This window comes from Ceratina calcarata, unplaced genomic scaffold (assembly GCF_001652005.2).
Source record: "Ceratina calcarata isolate Rehan_Ccalc_2016 unplaced genomic scaffold, ASM165200v1 scaffold394.2, whole genome shotgun sequence".
In the NCBI taxonomy this organism is placed as follows: domain Eukaryota; kingdom Metazoa; phylum Arthropoda; class Insecta; order Hymenoptera; family Apidae; genus Ceratina; species Ceratina calcarata.
Window position 1 is genome coordinate 40,596 of NW_017162761.1, and position 8,406 is coordinate 49,001.

Consider the following 8,406-nt stretch of genomic DNA (forward strand, 5'->3'; position numbering starts at 1 on the left):
AAGAGCCTGTAATATACTCTTAATCAAATTATCTTCATCACTTTCGAAACTGTTCATACAACATTCTTAATTAACTAATTGCTTTTTATTCTAATTTACTTCATACGTTGTTTATGTAAGTAATGATATAAATCGTAAACCTGCTATTGGTAGATACACTCAAATAGAAACTAGGATATCAAGTACCTAAAAAGAAAAGGAGTCGAATAGCAACGTATGTGGTTTACCAGAAACTTTTTACCTGCGGTACTTCTTGTAACATTATCAATTTTCATGGTAAATGCCTATTTCAATATACAATGAATCGCGTGCACATAATTTCACGAGAGTGATAAATGAGAAACGTGCGTGTATGACACATGCGAATGGAACGTATCATATATGATGAATTTAATTTTCCATTTAATTGAGTATAAAAGTAATACTCATATGTTTCCAAATGAATAGACTTTATAATAAAAATATTCTCCATTATTTGAATACTTTCAAATCTGCAGAACTTCATTCCTGCACTACGTATGATTTTATAACTAGCTAATAGACTATGTCTATTAGGTTCACTTGACAATTAGATGTTAAATAATATGCATACAGTTATGAATACTGATTAATAGTATTATAGTTCTAGCCTTATGTATATACATATTTTTCCTTTTACTTTTCTTTACTTTGACCCTATCTACTACTTCTCTTTGCATTCTTCTATCCTCATAAAGAAGATCATGCTCCATGTACACCTTTCTCTGTCCTAAATTCCTTTTCTTTTTCATTATATCTGCTTTTTGATTTCGGTCTTGCGATAATTACATCTTTAAATTTTTCTTCTTTGCACAGTATCTCGCTCACAGTAAATCTCTCTTTTAGCCCAACGCTTCTCTAAGGAATTTCTCAACTTTTTTACAATTCTGATCTTTTACTGTTAATCCTTTAATACTAATATCCTTTCTTAATCTCTCGTTCATTTAGAATTTTCTCTAATTTTGACATCTTTTCTATCATTCTACCTCTTTCCTCTCCTGTATACTTTCAATTTTATTTCCTCTCACTTTATCTTTTTGCCCACCGTTTGCCCTTTGTATCGTATCAACTCTTATTTCCTGTTTTACTTCCTCCATCTGCTTTTACATGCCCCCTATTACTTTTTCCATCGGTTCCTTTCTCTCCTCTTACTTATTCTCTCTTCTTTCATTTCTCAATTTCAGAATACAGATCTCATATATAAAATATCAAAAGCAGATTGCAATATTTAAATGATAAAAGGAACAGTTATTTAAAACATATTTTTTAGACACTGGTACCATAAATATTAAATTGAACATCCGCAGTCTACTGGTTATTCTTGAAAAAAATACACACGCATACGTTAAAGACTTAATAAAGAATGATTAAAAGAGGGATTAGGCGAGAGCTACATTCTACATGCATAAAAGAGATCGCGTGCACGGCAACCGTGTCTTTCGTGAAACAGGAAACTAGACGAGAACCGCTGCATACTGATGTACGATATGCTAAATACGCCACGATCGTCTTTGACTATTTGCCATCTCGTTCGAGAACCACCGTCGATGCTCTGCGCCGCGTCCCACCCGTGTACTTAAGCCACGATCGAAATGTCGAACGGTGAAACTACTTTCCGACTGGGAGTCTGGAAATCGTGTCTCGCGTGCTGCAAACTATAGAACTAGTATTACGAGACCCATGTGACGATGCGTTTCATCCAACTAATATAAAATCTTGCAAATAGAACGTTAATCTCTTAAGCAGATAAAGAATTTTCACACGATGTAATGTATACTATGTCGGCGACTACTACGCATGTAATATGCTATCTCAGGGGACTAGAAGTCTATTTCAATAGTAATTCTATATATTTCTATTTCTAGGTGCTGGCAGTATGACGCTATTTGAAAAGTGCGTGTAATCCNTAAATTATAGTCAAATATGGTTTTGTTACAGTTTTAATCAAATATAACAATGGCGTAAATAAACAAGTTACATAAAATAACGAAGTGAGTTAAAAACTTGGGCTTAAGTCACTGTTTCACTTATTTTTACAATAACTTTACTGGTAATACAAATCTGATTCGTTTTTTTAATCAACATAAATGAAGACATACGTAAATTGATTTAATAATACAAATAAGAGTTATTAATACTTATTATACCCCTTTTTTGTAATTTTTTGTTCACGCTACTTGGCAACTAAGAGATTCATATGTACAATCAGAGAGTATATGGCATTTTATTTTAAAAACTATTACATTAAATAAAAAATAGAATGAAAACTTATTTCAAATAATGAATAAAACAGAGAAAAATTATTTGTACGTGAAAATAAACTGATAAATAATTATTTCAAATAACGTAGTCATATAAGATCATATTTCATTTCCAAGATTATTTTTCAAATAATTTATTTAAATAATGCTCAATTATATTACACGATTGAAATAAAGTTCACATGAAAGTGGCACCGAATTATCAATAGACGAATATGTCCCAAGCAGATAATTGACTTGATAATGATATCGATTGCAATTCCTGCGACGGTCACCCTCCGGCTTTTATTCCCCCATGCCAGGAAAAAATCGATACCACCCGTTTTATTTATATCCACGTCTCTTATGCGACGGGGCGTATTACCGGTGAACTTGATAGCGAATTCAAAAGGTAAAGACAATATCAAAAAGAGAAGCAGAAAAACGGTAAGATAAACGCGTCTCTCGCAATCTGCACAGGCATCAGAAAAAGTAGCAGACACGACTTGTCTTTATTTGGAACTCTAATAAAAATTTAATGCCTTTTGTAGATCTAAGTAAGTTATGTAAAGTTTTATGCCATAAAAAGATTGGACGCATCGAGAGAAAGAGAAACGTGTAAAAATTCTTCTCATGATCAGTTGTTAATAAAAAGCATAGACATCCATACATACATGTCTGTATACATAGGGAATAGACGGAACACCCAAATGGGAGACCGCTTGAGATCAGACGATTGAGAAAAAGAAACTAAATATGAGAGTTTCTTTCTTTTTATCGGCATGAGAGACAGTGTATGTGTTACGTTTAGTTGTAACAGAACGCAATTTATATTAAATATGTTGGAAACAGGTAATGATATAAGGGCACATCTAATCGTCAAAACGTAAAAGCAATGGTATTGTCTCGTAATGAGAACGAAGAACAGAATTTATTATATTATATTATAACAATGGATTCTAGATGAATAATTGGAGTAAAATCCTAAAATTTATTTTTAGCTATTTGTATGGGTAACCTTTGGGAGCGGAAACCAAACGTATAACTCATTGAACTTTAAAAATATTCATAAATACACGTTTCATCTCACTCCGGTAGACCGTGAACTTTGAATAATCCATAAATTAATTTTCAAACAGAACGTAAGAAGATTACGTAGTATTTTGGAACAAAAATCTCTTGGATACCTCATCGCGTTAAAGAAATATTGACAAAATGGTAAAAACCCATTTTCACTCTTTTTAGACTCCATAAATTATTCATAATAATGTTGTTTGCTTTACAAATGACTTCGTTCAGTCACTGTTGATTTATGTACAATTTAAAAAATCATATGAAAATTCAGATGACTTCGTTTAGTCACTGTTGACTTACGATATACAATTTAAAAAATCATATTCTATTAATAAATTTTAAATAATTTGAAGATCATATAAGTATAAGTAATATCATTGTTACCAAGAGCAGTAGTAGTGAATATTGTTAAAAGACTTAATGGGTAACGCAGCAATTAATGACTAAATAAAAAGAAAGACAAAACAGGTTTGGCACTTAACGTGTTAAAAAAATTACTCAATCTTGAGATGTGTACGAATACTTATGGACTTCACTAGACGTGGCAAAATCAAACAACTTAGTATAAGTTTAAAAATTATGATTTATTCAAATTTAAGAATTTACATTATACTAAACACGTATAACTTTTCTTGGAGATTATACAGGGTATCCCAGAAAGTGTTAAAGCCGAAGAGAGGCGACTCTGTATGTGTTTCTGAACAACAATTTCCTTTGTCAAAATGCAAAGTGAGACATGGTTTTTAAATTATTAACGAAAAACACTGATCAATAAGAACACGNACATCAATTTGAAGTTAACATGTGTTATTATGGAATTTAGTGAAACGAATGAAAGTGAAAATTGAACCATAAAGTCTACTTATAATTATAAATATTTTCTAATTCAAGTCCACAGCTAATTCAACATAACTTGTATGAAACGCATTCTTGTACCATCGTTCGAAAGGTCAAGTGTGTTAACGATCTATTAGCGCGAGTATCCGCCGTTGAAAATTACGCAGTAACGTTCGAAGTCTTGATATGAATTTGTTGAAATTACTTTAGGTGTTTAAAATAGCACGGAGTGTGGAGTCCGTCGATTTTTATGTACCTCCTTCATAAATTCCGTAAAGACTGTCCATCATTTTTCTGTCAAACAATTTTCGTCAGTTAACACGAGGTTACTAAATGAACTATATACAGCAGAAGAACAATATTCACTACAATGACAACGAAAATTATGCAATAACGTTCAAATTCTGCATACGAATTCGTTGAAATTGCTTCAGGTGTTTAAAATAGCACAGAGTTTGGGGCTCATCGATTCTTATACGTATATTCCCTTCATAAACTGCTCAAGGACTTATTATCATGAAAGTTTCTTCAATTAATGCGATGCTCTGTCACTTATTATCACAAAAATTTCTTAAGTTCATATGATGCAGAAATTAATATTGTTCACTGTAAAACAAATGTACCAAACAAAAACGAAGTATCATTTTATTATTTGCTTCTTATCAAGATATTGTAATTTGTTAAACGTAATACTACCTAACAGATAATTAATTAGTTGACCTAACAAAAGATGAATTAGAGAAGAACAATAATATTGACTAAAACGAATACACCGGTAATAATTTTGTTACTTAATTCATTAATACATATACATTTTTGACATTTAGAATGCGTTCAATACTCAGGCGTAAACAGTAAGTTATTCTTTTAACACAACTATATACATTTGCTATGATTCATCAGGAATCTAATTCATGTGTATTCTCAACATTTAGGAGATTTGGAACTCGTCGATTTCTATGCATTTTATAAAATGCTTAAGGACTGTCTATTACTTCCCTTCCAAACGTGAGTTAACATGACACAGAAATGAAGCTAACGAATAATAAGTTAGACCAGGACAATTGACCAAAATGAATCTTGTTACCTAATTCATTAATACATATATATACATATATATAATCTTTCTTTACATTTAGAAAATAGAAAAAGCTCAATTCTCAGGTATATGAAGTAAATAGTATATTACATTTTCTGTTATCCATTAGAAATTAGTGATTACTCGTGAGTTAATATGAAGCAGAGATTAAGATAATGAATAATAAATTAGAGCTAAATAAAAAAATATTAACTAAAATGAATGTATGAATAATAATTTGATCACCTAATTCATTAATGCATAGATGTACGTATTTTTGACACTTAAAGGATAGAAAAAGCGTTCAGTTTCTCAGGGATAAATAGTATTAGTTATATGCATCTTTGATAAATTACGACTGTTTGTGTTTCCACTTATTATCACGAAGTTTCAAACAATTTCAATGAATCAATTGAGGTAACGAGCAATGAATTAGAGCAGAAGAAAAAGAATATTGACTAAAATAAAGGTACATGTAGTAACTTGGTTACGTAATTCATTAATACAAATATATTCTTGACATTTAGAAGATAGAAAATACTTTCGATTTCTTAGACGTAGACAATATTAGTTATACTTTTAACGCTACTATTGTATTTACTATGAATTACTTTAGGTGTATAAAATAGCATAGAGGTCAAAAGTCGACTTTGTCCTGGATAACAATTGTACAAATCTGTCACTTATTACACAAATCTTTCAAACAATTTTCGTGTTAATTGAGATAACGAATAATGAATTAGTGTAGAAGAAAAAGAATACTGACTATAATGAATGAACCAGTAATAACTTATTACCTAATTCATTAATGCATATGTATTCTTGACATTTAAAAGACGGAAAATGCGTCCAATTTCTCAGACGTAAACAATATTCTTGCTCTAACACAATTATATTTGCTGTGATTCATCAGGAACCTAATTTAATAATTAATATCAACGCCTTCTATTCATCTAACTCGTACGATAGTATATCGCGATTCTAACTCGAATATACATATAAACAATACGAATCTAATCTAAAATATCGTGAAATAACATCCCAACTCGAAACTCGGTACAATTCTACTTAAATTCGTCATTAATTTTGGAATTTCACAGAATTTCAAGCAGGAATTTGATTCCACTCTGAGGTAGATTCAAACATACATTAATAAAACACACAATTTAAACGTACTGTCATGCGAGTTATATGAATCGACGATATGTATTCTTGACGTTTACAAGACAGAAAAACTGTTCAATTCTCAGGCGTATAAAGTAAACAATAATATCTGCTGTGATCGATGAAGAATTGGTGACTACCGTTTCCGAAATCGAGGTAACCGTGTCAGAGAATTTCACTCGAGACGCGTCTGTACGAAACGTAACGGGGACGGTTGCCAAAACGCGGGGCCGTTCGTCTAATATACATAGGAACGCTTTCTTCGGCGCAACAGATATATAAACCCAATTCGTCTCGTACGTCTATTCTTATGTTCATAAGGTTATTTACACTCGGTGTCTGACACCATTTTGGTAGCAGGGCACGGTACTCACGCCAAACGAGGCTACGAGGCTCGCTAAAGCCACCGCGGAAAGATCGAAACGGTACGATCGCACGCAATCGCGTCGCGGTTCACCTTGACCGGAAGTTTAACCGGCGGTCGAACCGAGAGTCGGAATTAAACGAAATTCGTGAAGAAATCGCACATGGCTTGATAACGGGAAAAGAATCCGCCACACGCAGTTACGTACGTATGGAAATTATCTCGAGATTCGAAAACCGCAAGAGATAGCGAGGGCTGCATGATATCGTCTAACAAATAGAACGCGTTGCATTGACGACAGCGGCTACTATATATGTAGTAGCTCAGCCGGATTATTCGCTAACTCTGCCGATAGGACACACGCTCGAACGCAACACGCACACGGCGAATAAATCTTGTATGTTTAAGTCCGACGCTGATTTTTAGACTGCGGATTTTTATGCAAAATTAACAATTGAAGAATGTTTTTTAATTATTTATACTTCATCCTATCCAGTTTGATATTTTATGTACTTTTCTACAATATATGTATTTTTTATATAATCAATTTTGCTACAAATGCATGAAATTCGCAGTCTAGGAGGTTTATGTCAATTAATCATTTTTATATAAAAAATGATTTTTTCGTAATTAACGACTTACCGTTTTCGCTTGATTATGGCACCGGCGATAATACATTTGACACATAAACCACGCACTTTGCGTCTCTATGAAACTTTCACCGTGAACCCGCGAGCGGTAACGATTTAGCAATTAGGGTAACTACGAGCGAAAACGATACCTACAGCTCGGAAGGCTGTAAGGAACTGGCCAGTGGCCGCGACCCCACCACGCGCCACGCCGTCGTCGAGGATGCCAACGAATGTAAACATCGCTACAGCTGATCGTCGAGACATATACACGCGAACGTAAGCGTACGTGTGTATTCACATCGACCGTCTATGTGCAGAATTCTTCATATGCATTTGAAATGAAATATAGTATCACCTCCTTTCTTGAGATATTAGGCTTCAATTACGTTTTACTAATGGTGTATTATTCATAAAGTCTAGCTTGAATTTCCAAATTGTAAATCCACATTGCACGTCTATATTCAGAATGTTAGGCAATTGAAATAAAAAAAGTAGTAGGTATCATCTCGTTACTCGAAATATGAGGACTGACTTAGGTTTTGCAAATTGTAAATTCTTCGTGAAGCCTAATTTAAGTTTTACAAATTTAATTTATTACGCGCTTTTCCATAGTTATGTAAATTACGACACATTAGCATGGGGTGATGCATACAAAAATCAATTATTACTGTTACAAGCATAGCAGAATAAAATTATAAAAATAATAAAGAAACGAAATATCAGCGGAACAGTAAACTTTCCTTTAAGCATCAAACAAACAGTTCAATTGGAATCAATTAAATATAATTATGAGTACTTAAAACTATTGCATCAACAACGAACAAGCACAACGAGGAATAAAAACCTCCCATTACCAAAAACCAAATTAACTGTTGGGCAGAAGACAAGTATTTATGTAGCTGCCAAGATTTATAATACTTTATCAAATAATCTAAGGCAATTGAACCTCAGTAAAAGTACTGTTAACTACAAACTGGAAAACTGTGTAATACCTAATGT

General features: G+C 32.7%; 1 protein-coding gene across 4 annotated transcripts in view; it reads right to left on the bottom strand.

Moving 5' to 3' along the window:
* Positions 1–8,111, bottom strand: part of Vha100-2 (V-type ATPase subunit a family protein Vha100-2) — a 48,569-nt gene extending 40,458 nt beyond the window's left edge. For 2 of the 4 annotated variants that reach the window (XM_026814713.1, XM_026814712.1), the window contains exon 1: positions 7,418–8,095. The gene's annotated coding sequence lies outside the window, so the exon portion shown is untranslated. Of the gene's footprint in view, positions 1–7,417 lie in introns of all 4 variants that reach the window. The other 2 variants (XM_018026900.2, XM_018026904.2) reach the window with 2 other exon arrangements.
* Positions 8,112–8,406: the final 295 nt, after the last annotated feature.